At 40.3% G+C, this 19813-nt stretch overlaps 1 protein-coding gene across 2 annotated transcripts in view; it reads left to right on the forward strand.

Moving 5' to 3' along the window:
- The window catches only part of epha3 (eph receptor A3), a 241809-nt gene that overhangs the window by 149245 nt on the left and 72751 nt on the right, over positions 1-19813 (forward strand). The window lies entirely within an intron of this gene.

Below are 19813 nucleotides of genomic sequence, written 5' to 3' on the forward strand. Positions count from 1 at the left end.
AACCAAATGTTGAATGATTCCATGAACCTTTCCATAAGGTGTGCATATATTGTTTTAAAATTGTTGTAATGCATCAGAAGTATATCTGAGCTCAATGGATGTGACAAGACTTTGGTGCTGATAATAAGGTCTGCCCTTAGAAAGCATCTTTATACACAGTATAAATTAGAATCTATCTATTCTTGGACCAGTCAATCAAGTATATGGATTGGATTGGATTGGATTGGATTGTAAGCCTGGTGATGCCAGTTTGAACAATTTGTTCCTTGAAACTTATCAAAAAGAAAGAACATAGGACATATAATCGGACTGCTCTCTGCACTTGTGTCACAGAATCACTGTGCTTTGAAAGCGAGATGCCAGATCAATGTTATGTGCACAATTAAGTCACTGGCTGTCCATTCCTCATTCAAGTTGACTGTAATGCTGAAGAAACAATCCTCTTGTCTTTACTTACGTGTCCATTTGAGTTATGCTTTCATTCAGTTTCCTTCTGACAGAACCTATTATTTCCTATCTATGCTACTTAACTCTGTGATCTGCCTGTATTGCTCGCAAGACAAAGCTTTTCACTGTGCCTCTGTACATGTGACAATAAATTCAGTTCAATTCAATTCAGCAAGGCTAATTGAGTCATGTTGCATTCTGCATCTTATAGGATGACTTGGGTGAAGATATGCTGAACTGCATAGCTCCCATCCTTTACAGTGCCTTGACTTTGCAAAATAACTCAGCCCTTTCAGTTAAGCTAATACTGTGATAGTAATGCCAAAATAAAAGGTACATTAACACAGTTAATTCTGAATCAGGCACTAGTTTTCTAACTGCATTTGCCTTAACATTAATTCCAGTCTGTAATAGTTAGCCCCAATAACATAGTCAAATCAAGACCTCATGATGTCATTAGTATTTACTGAACTCAAAAATAGATACAAATGGGACAAAACAAAGAAGTATTAGTGTTTATCATGAACACAATTTTACAGTTATGACTTTTTCATTGATTTTGTTTGCCAATTATAAAAGAGAGAAACAAAAATATGAAACATTCAAGTGTAAGATGCAGCAACTCTAATGATCGATAATTCCTATTTACTTTAATTTTGACAGATCTTCTCAAGCTTTTCTCCTGGAGATGCAGATCCATGTTAGTTATTGATGACTGGTAACTCTCTTGTACATCATTCATTGACTATTGGAGTAAATCATGTCTCTCAACTATGATCTACTTCAAATGGGAGCCTCTAGATAGTGATCATAGATGGGAACCCAGACCAACTTCTTCCCTCTATTCCCAAGACCACTGAGATCTATTGTAATATTCCCACATGACACTTCATCTGAAATTTATAATGAGGGGATCAAAGTTGAAGTTTCAAGATTAGAGTGGTGCTGGAAAAGGTCAGGCAGCATCCAAGGAGCAGGAAAATCGATGTTTCGGGCAAAAGCCCTTCATCAGGAATGGCTTATTTTCCTGCTCCTCGAATGCTGCCTGACCTGCTGTGCTTTTGCAGCACCATTCTTAATCTTGACTCTAATCTCTAGCATCTGCAGTACCCACTTCCACAAAGCTGAAGTTTCCCTAGTCTGTATGGCTCACGTATTGAACAGTATGGAGTGCAAAAGATGGTTTGGTCTATCCATTCTTGTCATTACTTGTAACACTAGTATTTTCAGTTGTTTAAATCTGTTTCACTTATGCAATAAGAGCATAATAATATTATCACAAGGATATATTAAGTAATGTGTGTTTATTGAACAAGTATAAAATGATAAAATAGAAAGTATAAATCGTATATCAACATAATATAAATATAGGTTTGCACAAATGAAAATAACCTATCAGTTTATTGTTTTTAATCATTTATAGTGCTTGTGCTAAAAGACTTACATAAAACAGCAATTGTTTAACTTGGATAAGTTTCCTCCAGTGTTGGCTTAAAGGCCCTGATCAGCGTATTTATTTTTGTCATTCTTTCATGGAATGGGAGGTCGCTGGCAAGCCAGCATTTGTTACCTATCAGTGTGAGCCACCTTGAACTGCTCCACTTAATCTCGTGCAAGTAAACCCACACCGCTGTTAGGAGGTAGTGCTTAGATTTGGTCTTAGCAGCAGTGAAGATCTTTTCAGGATTGTGTATGTGGTTTAAAGGGAAACTTACAGGTCATGGTATTCCCATGCATCAGCTGTCCTTGTCTACAATGCATCTTAACGTTTGTGTGCTGATGGTGGAGGCGCTGAATGTTTAAGGTGGTAGATGAGATGCCATACAAGTGGGCTGCTTTGTCCTGGGTGGCATTGGTTTGCTTGAATGTTATTACAGCTGCACTCATCCTGGCAGGTGAAGGGTATTTGACGTAGCCTGTAGGTACATCGAGGTGTGCAATCACAGCAGAATTTTCAGCCACTGAAATGCTGTTGTAGTCACAATATAGTCACAAAGGAGAATCGACTTTTCGGGCATGAGCCTTTCTTCAGGAATGAGGAGAGTGTGCCAAGCAGGCTAAGATAAAAGATAGCGAGGAGGGACTTGGAGGACGGGCGTTGGAAATGCGATATGTAGAAGGAGGTTAAGGTGAGGGTGATAGGCCAGTGTGGGGGTGGGGGTGGGGGTGGAGAGGTCAGGAAGAAGATTGCAGGTTAGGAAGGTGGTGCTATGTTTGAGGGTTGGGACTGAGACAAGGTGGGGGGAGGGAAAATGAGGAAACTGGAGAAATCTGAGTTCATCCCTTGAGGTTGGAGGGTTCCTAGGCAGAAGATGAGGCGCTCTTCCTCCAGCTGTCGTGTTGCTATGGTCTGGTGATGGAGGAGTCCAAGGACCTGCATGCCCTTGATGGAGTGGGAAGGGGAGTTGAAGTGTTGAGCCACGGGGTGGTTGGGTTGGTTGGTCCGGGTGTCCCAGAGTGTCTGAAACTTTCCGCAAGTAGTGGCCTGTCTCCCCAATATAGAGGAGGCCACATCGGGTTCAGTGGATGCAGTTAATGATGTATGTGGAGGTGCAGGTGAATTTGTGGTGGCCCCAGGGGATCCTTCCATATCCACCACAAATTCACCACACATCCTTTACTGCATCCGCTGCACCCGATGTGGCCTCCTCTACATTGGGGAGACAGGCCACCTACGTACGGAACGTTTCAGAGAACATCTCTGGGACACCTCTGGATTATTATGGATATTCAAAGCTGAATTAGACACAGTTTTAATCAGTAAGAAAATTGTGGATTAAAGGGAAAAGGAAGGAAAGTTGGCTTAAGGATTATCAGGTTAGCATGATCTCATTGAATGGTGGAGCAGATATAATAATCTGAATGGCAGGGTAGATGTAATGAGCTGAATGGGGAGATAGATATAATAGCTGAAAATGTGCTGCTGGTTAAAGCACAGCAGGTTAGGCAGCATCCAAGGAACAGGAAATTCGACGTTTCGGGCCAGAGCCCTTCATCAGGAATCCTGATGAAGGGCTCTGGCCCGAAACGTCGAATTTCCTGTTCCTTGGATGCTGCCTAACCTGCTGTGCTTTAACCAGCAACACATTTTCAGCTCTGATCTCCAGCATCTGCAGACCTCACTTTTTACTCGAAGATAGATATAATAATCTGAATGGTGGGATAGATATAATAAGCTGAATGGCGGGGTAGATATATTAATCTGAATGGCTTACTTCTGCTCCTATGCCTTATGATGTTATCTGAGGAGCATGGAATCATGTGAACATTGTGCAATCATGTGTGAATATTCCCACTTCTGACCTCATAATGGAGGGAAGTCATTGATGAAGCAGCTGAAAATTGTGGGTTTGGAATATTACATTGAGGAATTCTAACAGCGTTGTCCTGGGACAGAGATAATTGGCCTCCAACAAACACAACCATCTTCTTGTGTGCTCAGTTTAATTCCAACCAGTGGAGATGTGTCCTGATAATCCGCATTGCTTCAATTTTGCTCGGGCTTTTGACATCACACTCGATCAATTACTGTATTGATGTCAAGGTCAATTACCCTCACCTCCCCTGTATCGTTTAGTTCTTTTGTCCATGTCTGGAGCAAGGCTGGACTGAAGTCAGGATCTGAGTGACAGTGGTGGAACACAAACTGAACATCATTGAGCAAATAAATGCTATTTAAATATCTTTTGATAGCAATGTTGATGACATCTTCCATCACTTTTCTAATGATTGAAAGAAGGCTGGTGGGACAGCAAATGACCGCACTGGATTTGCCCTGCTTTTTTGTGCACAGGACCTACTTAGGCAATTCTCAACATGGTCAGGAGTAAACCAATGTGGCAGCTAATGGAATAGCTTGCTAAGTGTGGCACAACTAGAGATGGAGCATAAATCTTTTAGTGCTGTTGTTGGGATGTTGTCGAGTTCCTGGATATCACATAAAATGAATCAAATTAGTTGAGGATTAACATCAGGGATGTTGGAAACCCAGGGAGGAGGCAGAGATGGATCAGCGATTTAGCAGTTAAGGTTTAAGATAGTTGCAACTGTTTCAGTCTTTGTCTCACTGATTAAAGGTTCACTAGCTTAATTTCTCACCTGAGAAACAGTACCTTTGACAATGTGGTACTTCTTCAACACTGCACTTAACACGTCACCCCAGTCCAACACCGGCACATTCACCTCATGTCAACCTAAATACTCAAATCTGAATGGGAGGGGTACTGTTTTGTGTGCAGCAGGAGTAGCCAAAATGGAAATGGATTTAGAAAGATTGGGTTCACAATTGTTGAGCTAGCTCATGGGATCTACCTGTGTAAGACAAAGACTGAAAGATGTCACCATCATAAGAGCAAGACACAAGGAAAAGTTTGAAAATGCCAAAGCAACATTTTGAGCTAGAAACCAAAATAACTTAAGAATATTATTAAAGCAATAATGCACTTGATATACTTGATGAAAAGGCATATAAAATGACAGGCATAACTGAAGGATTCCTCTTCAATTAAGTTTAGTATTTTCAATTAACAGCTACTACATTTCTAGTTATCTGACATTGTTAAGATGATTGGCAGTAGAATAGGGTGCTCCACCATTAAATGTTTACAGAGGCAGATGTCCAATTAGTTCCCACCCAAATATCATGCTGAGAACTTGGCACAATGAATTCTAAGTCAGAAAAGTAAATGTCAGGTCAGCATTAAACTTCCTAAACCACTTCCAGGGGAAATACTGGAATCAGTACTTTTTTCGCAATTTACCATGACATCTGATCTCCCTCAAACTTTTTGAGAGAAGCAAGTTATATTTTAATAGAACCAATCTACGTGAAACTGTGCTGTGTAAAAATTGTTAGTTCACTAAGAGATCAATAATGAATTATATCACAGGAGGAGGAACACGTAATGTTCTATGATCATGTGGCCTTAGAATAAATGGTACAGATTGTTACAGCACAGTTGTACTTGTTAAATTTTTTGAGAGTTATGGCTTTTGAAAATGTTCACACACTTGGCTACACCCCACTGTTCCCTAATGTTCAGTGAAATAAAAACAAAGTGTAAAATTCCTGCTGTTATTTTAATGAAAAACTGGAGTCAATGTAAGATCGAGTTTTTTTTGTTCTGTATTCATATCGGCATTTTTGCTGGATTCAAACTCCCCTCCCGTAACCTTATATTTAAGAGGCAAAATGACATTGCCTAAGAATTTAAAACATCCTAGGATTTTGATGAAATTTTATACCAGATAAATACAGTGTCTACAAGAACAGGTCAGACGTTAGGAATCTTGCGGTGAATAACTCACCTCTTGCCTGTCCAGCATTTATAATGGTAGAAGTGGGGATGCTGGAGATCAGAGTCAAGATTAGAGTGGTGCTGGAAAAGAGCAGCAGGTCAGATAGTATCCGAGGAGCAGGAAAATAGACATTTTGGGCTAAAGCCCTTCATCAGGAAACTAGCGTGATAAATTCCTGATGAAGGGCTTTTGCCCATAACATCGATTTTCTTGCTCCTTGGATGCTGCCTGACCTGATGTGTTTTTCCAGCACCACTCTAATCTTGACAGCATCTAAAAGTCACAAGTCAGGACTGTGATGGAATACTCCCAACTTATAGAGTCATAGTCATAGAGATGTACAGCATGGAAACAGATCCTTCGGTCCAACCCGACCATGCCGACCAGATATCCCAATCCAATCTAGTCCCACCTGCCAGCACCTAGCCCATATCCCTCCAAACCCTTCCTATTCATTTATCCATCCAAATGCCTCTTAAATGTTGTAATTGTACCAGCCTCCACTACATCCTCTGGCAGCTCATTCCATACATGTACTACCCTCTGTGTGAAAACATTGCCCCTTAGGTCTCTTTTATATCTTTCCCCTCTCACCCTAAACCTATGCCCTCTAGTTTTGGACTCCCCCACCCCAGGGAAAAGACTTTGCCTATTTACTCTATCCATGCCCCTCATAATTTTGTAAACCTCTATAAGGTCACCCCTCCGCCTCTGACGCTCCTGAGAGCTCAAATCCTCCAACCCTGGCAACATCCTTGTAAATCTTTTCTGAACCCTTTCAAGTTTCACATTTTGGGAAAGCAAATCTTAGCAGGACTTATACACTTAATGGTAAGGTCCTCAGGAGTGTTGCTGAACAAATAGACTTTGGAGTGCAGGTTCATAGCTCCTTGAAAGTGGAGTCACAAGTAGATAGGATAGTGAAGGCAGTGTTTGGTATGCTTTCCTTTATTGGTCAGACTATTGAGTATAGGAGTTGGGAGGTCATGTTGCGGCTTTACAGGACATTGGTCAGGCCAATGTTGGAATATTGCATGCAATTCTGGTCAATTAAACTTGTGTGAATAAGTGAAGCTCTGACAACACTCAAGAGCTTGACACCATCGAGGACAAAGCAGCCTGCTTGATTAGCACCACATCCACTCTGGCCATACTGAGTCAGCAGCAGCAGTGTGTACCATCTACAAGATCCACTGCTGAAATTCACTAAGGCTGCTGAGACAGCATCTTCCAAACTGACAACCACTACTATTGAGAAACACTAGGGCAGCAGGTACATGGGAATGTTATGAGCTGCAATGTTTCCTTCAAACTACTCACTATCCTGACTTGGAAATATTTCATCATTTCTTCAGTGTATCTGGATCAAAATTCTGGAATTCCCTCCCCCATTGCATTGTGGTTGTGTCTGCACCATGTGGATTGTAGTGATTGAAGAAGGTAGCATAAAGGTAGCACCTTCTCAATGGCAACTTGAGTGATAAAGTCTGGCCAAGCCAGCAACTCCCACATCACAAGAATGAATTTTTTAAGAAAGTTATATAAATATATACAATTGTATAACAGTTGTTGTAACCATTTTGCTCAGTGTATTAATCAAGAAGCTCTTTATAGAACATAGAACATTACTGGGCAGTACAGGCCCTTAGGCCCTCAATTTTGCTCCGATCTGTGAAACCACATCCACTCCCTCCACACTGAATCAGCAGCAGCAGTGTGTACCATCCACAAGATCCCCTGCATTATCTGTGCAGCTGAGACAGTACACCATTTCCTTTCTCATTGACAGCAATAGTAACATAGCATAGTTGCCCATATAATCCATCAGTTACCCGATAAACATCAGGGCGCATTACAAGGATTTATTATGTGAAGACTTTAATTTGTTCTGAAAATAATATCCTGTATCATGTCATTCAATATATTGTATGTTCATAAGAAGCTCAAAAGGATGCAAGCTTTAGAGAAGTGCCTAATACAAGGATAGTATTGGTTTTAAAGACATTATGAGGACATGTTTTGTGAATTCATACCTCTAAGAAATACTTTGTGCAAGAATCTTCTCAGTGGCATTAAGTTGGTGTCATTTCTAAGGCCTACCTACTTTCACAGTTGTAGCCTGGTAGATATGTTATTGTTAGGAACACACATCCTACTAGAATGTAGCAGTATTTTTCCCCCTCACCAACTCATATCTCGTTTATCAGGAACACATCATCATACCTTTTTCATTGTACAGTGCTGTATTCAGCACACTGGATAGGCTAGTTTGTGTTTGAATCACTGTTTATGCGTGTAACATGGAAGCTGACAAAACCTTGACTTTATTCCATTTGTTGAGTGAACAAAAAGGATGCTCGAAGGGTTGGATCAGTGATAGCCTAACACAGCTGTCTTTGGGTTAGAACCAAAAGACATATTTTGCCTCTGCGAATCTAATCCAGGAGAAACTGGAGTTTGGAGTTTCCTTCTGGAATGGTGGGGCTCCTTGAGAGGCAGGTTAGGTAATCTCCGAATGGGAGTGAAAGCTTCCGATTTCAGTCTGGGTTGGGTGCAAGACCTGTCTTTGTACACGGGCATTATGAGGAAGATTAATAAAAATCTAATGAAACAAATAACAGACCCTCTTGTACCTTCCTTTCCACACACACACCCCATGCCCATTCATACCAAGCCATGCCATCTCATGCCCTATTCCAACCTGTGTTCCTCTGCTCATCCATGCCTGCTCATATTCACAATTCTACCTTGTGCCCATCTACCTATTCGCATAGCCCCATACTCTCCATGTCACCTAATGCCCTGCACCCACCCCCACAAACCTTCCATGCTAACTTATTCCCTTGTACCCACATTTCATTCTCCGTCATACCTCTTATGTCAACTCATGCCCCAGTCGTTGATAATCTCCTTACACCAATGCCAATGCAAACTCATCAAGCATCCATCATTTGCAAAATTCAGGAGTCATATTGTCATAAAATGAAGTTATCCTTTTATTGATAATGCAATGAAAAAAACTAATAGTTAGAAAAAATGAATACATTGTGATTCCCTCAACTAAACCTTCAGAAAAACAAACATTGGTATTCTACAACCATTTAGAGATGTAAATAAAATTGTTTATTTAACAGGCATCCTACAATGTCAGGTTTCATCTCAAATCCTGTAATGCTAGTTCCAGGCTCATGCCAGATAGAGGGTGGAATTAGGGCATTCAGCTCAATGATCAGTGAGGATCATGTTGAATGGTGGAGCGGGCTCGAAGGATTGAATGGCCCATTCCTGCTCTTACCTAATATGTGTCTATAAAAAAAATCAATTGACTTTCTAAAATAAAATGCTTCCGTTTTAAAATTCAGAAAAGTCAAATCATTTAACAACTTTAATAGTTCTTGGATACTTTGACAGTTCTTTGACAGCTATGACAGTTCTCTGACACTTGATACTTTTAGTTGAGTTAAGCAAATTTTAGACACATTCATGTCTATTTTTAACAATCCCAAAGGGTAGCCCTTACCAAGTGTACCTTTTGCCCTTCACTCTCCAAAAAAAGGCAGCTGAAGCCCCTCCCTGAAGGGCACTTGACTCACCCCTCACCCAATGTCGAAGATGCCCTGTGGCCTTATTTAAATAAGTACCTCACCTCTCTGAAAGATGTATCTTCACTATCCAAGCAATCCTACAAAATTCAGAATTGGTTTCAAGCATGTCTAATATATACACGACAAGTTCCATGGTACAGTGGATACAGGTGAGATGTAGCTGGCCAGCTGCCTCTGTAAAATGTACAGATAGCCCAGACTAACAAGTTCAGTCCCCATTATTATGGGAAGTGCCGTACTCATGAATACTTGCAAATTCAGACCCTTTCTATCATTTTCATCAGAGCAGAGAACTACTTCTTGAGCATGACAAAAATTAGAGCCATTGTGTTCAGGCTTGGCAGCTGGCAGGAACTTGGCTGAATCTCCTTATTTAACTTGAGTTGGAGTTGTATCCTGTAGCTGGGAGTGTTTTGACTAATGCCAACAGGCAGAGATCGCCTCATATGAGATCAGTGAAAGACAGAAAATGGAGAACCTTTTGATTGGACCATTCTTGCTTGACTAGCTGTTAGGCCAATCACTGCTGCTGATCTGTCAGTCCAGGCTCCGAAGCAAAGGTGGCACTGAGAAGGATCAGGTAGAAGGAGATCAAAATCTGTGCTGGATTCCACAAATTTTCTTTATGCTAAACTTTTGATCAGCTATAGTAAAAAAGTACAGCTTTCTTTTTCTGACTGAAGAATGTCACCAACCCAAGTCAAGTTACAAGTCAAAAGCAATGGTACTTAAGTCAGTTTGAGTCTCAACCATTGATTAACCTTACGAATGTCCTCGAAGCCGTCCTTGGATACCAACAATGGAAGTTCTGTTTTTTTATTTTATTGCCTCTATCAGCACTTGAAAGATGCCTTCCACTAAATTGTATTCGTTCAGGAATGTAACATTGGTGAGAACTGCTCTTTTAAACCCCTTCCAATGATCTCCTATGAAATAGAATGTTCAACCATGTGCATCACCATTGCTTTATTGAATGTATTTAATTTGTAATCTTGTCAGCAGAGTAAACTTTAGGTAAATATTAATTGTGTCTTGTGCTCCATTGACTTTGCAGCCGATTTGAATTATTTTGGAATGATTTCCCACCTTTCAACGTTTGCACGTGCAAAGTGAATTTTTATGTAATTGAAACAAATTGATAATTGTTGTGAATAAAATGTTTTAATTTACTTATTTAGTAGCCTTGTGCTTACACACTGGGTGTAAAGATACTGACCAACACTTTCTTTGTCAATGCACGTCTTTATGTAACCCTCAAAGTATGAATCCCTCTTGCCCCTCACTTACTTGTGCAGGGTAAATGTTGATGACAGAGACATTTTTACATGTATAAGTTTGCAAGAGAGCCAATCGAATGTTTCATTTTTCTATCCTTTTCCTATCCATTCTTTATTAACGTTGCAGTACCCTGTCCTAAAGGGAACTTTTAAATGCTGCATCCGGCAATTCCATGGCTATATTAAATCCTGTCAGCTTGCACAACCAAACGCTGTCGATCTAGTCTGAGTACTAAACTTTCTTTGTGGTACTAGGGTACGAAAGAAACTAGGGATCCCCACCTCTTACTGTTTGAGTTTCTTGAACACAGCCAATGAACACAAAAACATTTTCTGGAATCTAGAATGATACTGGACCCTGGGAATTTCAGAAGGGTTGATCATGAAGTGGTATTTACATCCATTGCACCCTGTCCCGGTGCCTTTTCACTGGGGTATCCACTCTTCTGTGATTGGATTCCAACATCTAAAGGAGCACATTAATTGTGAGAAGCTGTTTCGACAAAGGCATCACGCTGCTTTATTTTTATGATTATTCATTCACCAACAAGGGCCTCACTGACAGCCAGTTGTCTGGAAGAAGGTGGCAGTGAGCTAACCTTGACAACCATTGCAGTCCAAGAGTGAAGCTACTTTCGTATATATTTTTTATAAAAAAAAGGCTCTTGTTAATATTGCTACCAGTTAATTCCCAACCTCTTTTCTGTTTGTGGATTTGTGACAAAAGGTTTCTGCCCATTCTGATCTTCAGAAAGAAGTACTTTTCCAGTACCAAGCCAATCCTAAAATGAATGTACCATCATTTTAAAAGCTGAATACATATGCAATTAAAAAATGGGGTGGGTCCTCTTTGTCAATCACTGTGGTTAAATCATGAGAACATGTTCGCAGTTTCAGATTATAGCCAACAGAGAAAATAAGAGAAAGGCATGCATTTTGTGAGGTCTCTTTTACAACCTCAGAACATCAGAAATCACATTATAACAAATGAAACATTTTTGGATTGTAGTAACTTGTTGTTAACGCCAACACCCAATTAGCAACCAAGAAGCTTCTAGAAACACCAGATAAAGACCAGATGGCATATTTTTCAGAACTGCAGAATAAATATTGACTGAGACACTGAGATTAACCCCTTTGTTGAAAACGTGTCATGGATCTTTTACATCCCCCTGAGAGAGCAAGCAAGGATTCAAATGAACTTTTCCCTTGAACAATAGTGTGAGAAGGTGCCCACATGGAACTGAACCAGTGACATTATGTGTAGACTTTTTCAGTTGCTGGAAGATGCCCCATTGTAGGAAATAGCATAGCATCCAATTGGTAAGGTGCTTGCTCACACCAGTCTGATTTTAAGGTAGAACTATAGCTATCATTTCAACTGAATCATGGGTTGGTCTTATTAGATATCAGAACAAATCATTCAGAATAACAGCCTCTGCCTTGGATGCATAAAAACGACAGTTCAGTGGTTAGCACTGCTCTCTCACAGTGCTAGAGACCTATGTTCAATTCCAGCCTCTGTGTGGATTTTGTGTTGCTGGTTAAAGCACAGCAGGTTAGGCAGCATCCAAGGAATAGGAAATTCGACGTTTCGGGCATAAGCCCATTCCTGATGAAGGGCTTATGCCCGAAACGTCGAATTTCCTATTCCTTGGATGCTGCCTAACCTGCTGTGCTTTAACCAGCAACACATTTTCAACTGTGATCTCCAGCATCTGCATACCTCATTTTTTACCCTCTGTGTGGATTTTGTTTCCTCTCCCTGTGTCGGCGTGGGTTTCCTCTGACTGCTCCGGTTTACTCCCACAATCCAAAGATGTGCAGTTTAGGTGAATTGGCCATGCTAAATTGTCCGTAGAGTTTCGGGGGTGTGTAGGTTAGATATATTAGTTGGGGTAAATGTAGAGTAATAAGGTAGGGGAATGGGTCTGGGTGGGTACTCTTAGGGAGGTTGATGTGGAGACTTGTTGTGCCTAATGGCCTGATTCCACACTGAAGGGATTCTATGGAACCAAAAACAACTGAGGCCATGAATCCGACTTCAGCTGATGAAAGAACATTCAGAACATTCCCTGCAACACATTTGAGCTCACAGTCTTGACCGAAATTGTGTGCTGAAAGTAAAATCAGACCCTCATGAATCTTCACCATCACACTGTTGTTTATTTAAGTGAATGTTTTTCTTTTATTTTGTTTTGAAATTACTTCATTGTAAGTTTGACATTTTAAGTTATTTGTTCCTGGAGAGTGAACACCACAGGCAAGGCCAACATTTCTGTCCTGTCCCTAATTGCTGTTGAGAAGATGTTGCTGAGAAATAACTTATGACAAGGTCACTGTACAGTTTAATTTATGTTGCATTTACAAAAGATTATTAATGCAGTGGAATTTCTGTCTTAGCTGCAGGTACATTGCTAACACTGAGGATAAAGAAACGTTGTCTTCAGTTTTCTTTCTATTTTAATTTCTATGAATCAATGTGTTTGGGCAGTGCAAGATGGCTGCCCTCAATAGGTGTTTGTGCAGGCTTGCATGACAATATCCATTAATTTTATCGCTGACACCAATAATATTTGCGAGAATTTTGGAGAAGAACATTTCTAGAGGCCATCGATATAAGATAGTCATCAAGAAGTTTAATAGAGACCTCAGAACAAACGTATTTACTTGAAGAGTGGTAAGAATGCAGAACACACTGCCAGAGAGATTGGTTGAAGTAAATGGCGTGGATGCTTTTAAGAGGAACCTGGCAAGAATTTGAGGGAAGAGGGAATCAGTGCTCATGATAATAGAATTAGATAAGAAAATATGGGATGAAAGGAGCATGAAGGCAGCATAAACACCAGCAGTCAGTGGTTGAGCTGAATGGCTTTTTTTCTGCGACATATATAAAGCCATACAGCACAGAAACCAACCCTTCAGTCCAACTCATCCATGCTGACCAGCCATCCCAATCTGATCCAGTCCCATTTGCCAACACTTGGCCCACATCCCTCTAAACCATTCCTGTTCATATACCCATCCAGATGTCTTTTAAATGTTGTAAATCAGCCTCCACCACTTACTCTGGCAGCTTATTCCATTCACACACCACCCTCTGCGTGAAAATGTTACCCCTCAGGTCCTTTTTAAATCTTTTCCCTCTCATCTCAACCTCTAGTCTTGGACTCCCCCACTCTAGGAAAAAGACCATATCTGATTTAATCTGACATATAATCCTTTTGTAAAAAGAAAAAAATGCCGCAGCCCTTGCTGGAGCTGGGCTACATTAAGTGGACATTTTCCCTGACCTCAATTGACATTTGACAGATCTCAGCACTGACTGCACAGAGTTGCTGCCTTTATTTATCTTATTGCTGGGGGAGAGTTCACTGTGGCCTTTCCCTTCTCATGTAGCAATAAAGCAGTCACCTATATTGGTGTGGTCTGAATTTAACAGCTCCTGAATGTTTTGATCATCTTCCTGGGTAACTAAATCTTTATGTTTAATCTACATGATGAAGGGGAGGTTTATTGCTTGATATGGATTTTCCCCCTATAGGTGGCCATAAAATATAGTTCAAATTATTAAAAGCCATCTAATGATATGATATAGTAAGATTGTGCTGCACTGACTGTTATTACAGCTGTAGCGCATTCAGTTCAAGATCTAGAAGTGTTCACTTTATAAGGGCATACATCTTTTGACAATCAAACAGCCCAGCTATAAATAAAAATGTAACTTTTCAGATTGGTTGTAATTTCCAGCTAGAGGAAGACAAAGGATAGTTTTTATTTCTGGAAGCATGGCCGACAAAATGTTTCTTTATAAATGCAGCAGTCTGCTGAAATGATATGCAAAATCTGAAATCGGACAGGAAGAGTAAAGGCTGGTTTGAAAGCTGATCTGAGAAATGATCAGTGACTGGATCTCCTTTTCCAAGGTGCACAGCATCTTGTTCATTTTATTTTTGAACTGTAGTTCAAGGCACGGATTTTGTGTGTTTTGCACCCATTCAGAATGACAATAAGCAAAGCACATCAAGCTGCCTTCAGGGTGATTGGAAATCGCTACTACCTTTACAAGGCTTGTCTCAATGTGTAAAATAAGCTTTGCTTACATCGGTCTGTTTATGGAGCTGTTCCACACCAATGTTCTTCAATGGACATTTACCAAAGTATTAATAAAATTTGACCATGCTGAGTTCCTGATCTAAACTTGGCTCATGGTGGGGGGGACTGCAGATTAAGCAATTCAAAATAGCTCCTTTGACAGCACTTTCCAAACCTACGACTATTTCCATCTAGAATGACAAGGACAGCACATCCATGGGACTGCCACCACTTGCAAGTACCCTTCCAATCCACTCAACATCTTGAGTCACCAGGGAATGTGGAGTATAATGGATGAGATTACGTTTTTCAAAGTACTGTCAGATTTGCTCAAGGTAGAGGATCTGAGTGCAGCCCATTTGATTTATTGACCAGGTTGTGGCCAAGGGAGATCTAAGGGAATCTTAGCATTGAAATCCTTAAGTAAAGTGGCAAAGAATTTGATGAAGGAGGGCGGTTGACCTGTTTCAAAATATCTTCAAAAGAGATGCAATCTGACTTTAAAGAGTGAATCTTGTCCATATACATTCATAGATTTCAGCAACAATTTCAAACCAATCTGTTTTTCTTCCCTTCTTAAACCTGATAATGATATTCCAACTCGTGACAGTTGGGTATTAAAAACAGCAGTGCCATTGCAAGCTTACAGATTTTCCCCTTGGCCTAACAGCCAGAGCAATATGCTCAGGTAAAATTTGCTTAGTATCTCAAAGTTTGTGCAAAGATTTGTAGCTCAGGTGCTTGTTGTAGCGGTTCTGTTCGCCGAGCTGGAAGTTTTGGTTGCAAACGTTTCGTCCCCTGGCTAGGAGACATCATCAGTGCTCTGGAGCCTCCTGCGAAGCGCTTCTTTGATGTTTCTTCCGGCATTTATAGTGGTCTGTCCTTGCCGCTTCCGGGTGTCAGTTTCAGCTGTCCGCTGTAGTGATTGGTATATTGGGTCCAGGTCGATGTGTCTGTTGATGGAGTTTGTGGATGAATGCCATGCCTCTAGGAATTCCCTGGCTGTTCTCTGTCTGGCTTGCCCTGTGATAGTAGTGTTTTCCCAGTCGAATTCATGTTACTTGTTGTCTGAGTGTGTGGCTACTAGGGATAGCTGGTCGTTTCGTTTCGTGGCTAGTTGGTGTTCACGTATGCGGATTGTTAGCTGTCTTCCTGTTTGTCCTATGTAGTGTTTTGTGCAGTCCTTGCATGGTAACTGCACAAAACACTATATAGGACAAACAGGAAGACAGCTAACAATCCGCATACATGAACACCAACTAGCCACGAAACGACACGACCAGCTATCCCTAGTAGCCACACACTCAGACAACAAGCAACATGAATTCGACTGGGAAAACACTACTATCACAGGGCAAGCCAGACAGAGAACAGCCAGGGAATTCCTAGAGGCATGGCATTCATCCACAAACTCCATCAACAGACACATCGACCTGGACCCAATATACCAATCACTACAGCGGACAGCTGAAACAGACACCCGGAAGCAGCAAGGACAGACCACTATAAATGCCGGAAGAAACATCAAAGAAGCGCTTCGCAGGAGGCTCCAGAGCACTGATGATGTCTCCTAGCCAGGGGACGAAACGTTTGCAACCAAAACTTCCAGCTCGGCGAACAGAACCACTGCTTAGTATCTCACTTTAAACATTTTCATTATGTTTTCTTGGGCCTGAAACAAGTACAGATGTTTTAAAGTCAGCATGCAGATTGTTTTTGTGCTTTTGTGAGAAGTTAGAGACAAAGAAACTGCAAATGCTGGAATCCAAGGTAAACAAGCATGAGGCTGGAAGAACACTATAAGCCAAGCAGCGTCAGGAAGTAAAGTTGACCCAAAATGTTGACTTCTCCACCTCCTGATGCATGCACATGCTTTGAGTGTTAATATATGTTCGAGGACTGAAGCAATTTATTGGATCTTGATTTCTGTCTGGGCTGCTTTTGATTGGGCTGGCAATATCATTTCCCCTTCAGTGGTGCAGAATTTTGGTGGTGCAGACAAGGTTGGACAGAGCTTGCTTAACCCCTGCCATGTCAGCTGTTGTACTCTAGATTGAGTCATGTAGCTTTATTGAATATGGTTGGAATTGAGCCAGAAAAGAAAAAAAGAATGGCCATTACCAAGTTCCTGCAGTAGCTGCAATAGCTCTAAAAGCCTCACTGGTGGATCATTGATGAATGATGTTTGTGGTTTGCAATTTTGCACCATTGCTGATATCCTGGGGTAGCCGTTTCAATGTTAACTTTTTTTAAGTCTCTGCAGACTGGTTGAGGGGAGAGGCTGATGTGGTGATTAGATGTTGAGTGGCAAGAGAGGCCGTACCAGGAAATTAGAAACCAAAAAAAAGAAACATAACAAATGGATTCATATATCTTGTTTTCCAAGTATTTGTTGATATTAGAAAAGCAAACTCTGCCTTATTATGAAGGGGTGAAAACTGCCTTTTCTCTCAGTGAGGCGCGCACACACCACCGTGAAAGTACTTTGTCTCTCCTTTTTACCTACAAGCAAACTAATCATTTTTTTTAAGGTTTCAAATTCTATAAATTCCATTCTTGTCAGCTCATTTCTCCATTAAAAAAGAAACAGCCACAAAGGTTGATGAATTGTGAGTCTGTACCCTTCTTCCCCAGACAATAACAATCCCCTTCACTCAAGACTATGTTCACCACCTTCCTGATTGCAGACTCCCACAGACCTGCACAAGCGTTAATGCCTCACAGATGTTTTGCAAGAATCCCAGTGATTTCAGGTGTGAAACCTTATTTGTACAAATGGAACTTACTATGTAAAATGCAGCAAATTCATTGCCCCATGTGTGTCTTATGAGAGTGGAATGGTCTTATCTGTGATGTCTTCACAATTACGTTGCCTATTTATACTCACTGTCTGGCCTCATACATGAAAAGGTCAAGGACTACAGGGCTCCTATGCAGAAAGAAAACCAGAAAGAATCCGCCACTGTAGTTGGAAGAAAATTTAAACCATGGAATGGCTTGATTTCAAGAAGAGCAGGGAGTTTGCCTTGGTATTTTGGCCATTGTCTATCCCCGATATAACATCAATGAGAAGAAAATGAATTATCTGCTCATTCATTTTACTGGTGCCGTGGGAGTTTGCTGTGCAAAAATTGCTTGCCATTAAAACAACTGCACTTTAAAAATGCCTCACAGGTGACGAAGTACTTAGGGACACCTCAGGTTGTGAAATATAAGATTCTTTGTTTAGAGGGCATATTTTAACACATGGAAGCAGAACATAGTCCGCAAAATGTTGTTACTATGAACATTACTGAGATTTAGTGGTGACTGTCAGTGAGAGAGATGGGGCAGGATGACACATCCTCAGTTTCATTTCTGGATCAATGCTTCCAACTTAACCTTTGACATTTACATTTTTCCTGAATGTTTTCTATTCCCTGAGCTTCCTTTTTCTAATTTTCTATTTCCCTACTTTCCACTTCCAGCAACCACCTATAAAAAATGCACATTAGCTGAAAGTTCACAGATATATTTAGGTTTCATTACTATTGTCCCAATTCAAGTGAAGTCTTCTGTAACAAAGAGAGGCAAGAAACAGTTAGTATGATAGCAATGGTGGGCAGCAAGCGGGAATATTGTTTAATTTGCTCTTGCATACTTACATTGGAAGATATTTTCATGCATTTCATGATGAAAAACAATTTATTAGGAAAACTGCTGACTGTATTTACAATAAAGGAATGTCATCAGGCAAAATACTTTTTTTTAACAAAAATGTTTTTGAGTGGATAGATAACTGAAATTATAGAGCATGACAGAGAACTAACTCAATATAAGAATGGGCTTAATAGGTATATAGACTTTGTAGGTATATATTTATTCAAAGACTGAACTTAACTAATGGATACATTTGTCATTAGACCATCCATAAGCACTAGGGAGAATTTTGAGTATGAGAGAAACTTTGAGAGAATTTACTATGTTTAAGAACCTGTCTTCTTAATCAAGCACTTTGCCTCAGTGTTAATTATTTTAAATATAAGCTTGTATATTACCAAAGTAAGAAAACTCTATAAAGTTGAGAAGAAAAGGCAGACTCATCAGTTTTGTTATATACAACAATGTCAGTGATGACTTGAAGGACAAATGATTCAAAAGCTCAAACTAAACTGCTTTTCTGTAAATTTATTTGACTAACTATATTATACTCATTGTGTTTTGTAAACTGCTATTAGTTTCTCACCTGTATAAACAGTATAGTATACTTACCACACACCAGCAATTGGTCCATGTCACAAAAATGGGCAGTGACAAGTGTAATTTCTGGATATAATTTCCCGTGTTCCAAATATCTTTGGAGTGTTTTTGACTGCTAAGCAAAACATATCCATCAGAAGCTTTACTGATTGTTTCAAAACTCAGATGCCAATTTTGGCAAAACCTGGACAGAATTTGCAGCTGACATGCTGCACTTAATTGCTCTTGGTCCATACTTGGAAAATTTACTGTCCTTAGAATGATCTTTGCTCCTCATTTCCACATAATCAGACTTAGAAGAACGGATATGTCCCTCTCCCTTTCCCTATTCCTATTGCTTCTTGGATTTACCTTCTGTCTGCTCCAGCTCATCTTGGAACCAGCCAGACCATCGAATTTCATTGAGATGTCTAGTTGATGTTTACAGCTCACAAGTCATATGTGAATAGGACCCAAGGATCAATTTAGTGTGAATTCTGACATCTATCTTCAGGAAGTACTTGTCAAAGTGTCATTGATTTTGGATCCTAATCATAACAGTGCTTCTTCTTCCTGTTCCAAAACATTCTTTAGTCCAAGGATGGTTTTCATGAAAAGTAAATCCTATTCAATAAAGTTACTGGGGTTTTTGTAGAACGGAACTAGTAAGGGACATAAAGGGACTGCTGCATATACGAATTTTCAAAAGCCATTCAATATGGCTCCATACAAAAAGCCAACATGTCAGATAAGGACTCATGGAGTTGGGAATAGAAGCCCAAATCTTCCAGGTTGTGGAAATTCAGACACTTGGATATATGATCCACGAAGTGCACCAAGACCCTGAAGACTTCCTGATGCATTGACTCCTGA

Source organism: Hemiscyllium ocellatum, chromosome 12 (assembly GCF_020745735.1).
Source record: "Hemiscyllium ocellatum isolate sHemOce1 chromosome 12, sHemOce1.pat.X.cur, whole genome shotgun sequence".
NCBI lineage: Eukaryota > Metazoa > Chordata > Chondrichthyes > Orectolobiformes > Hemiscylliidae > Hemiscyllium > Hemiscyllium ocellatum.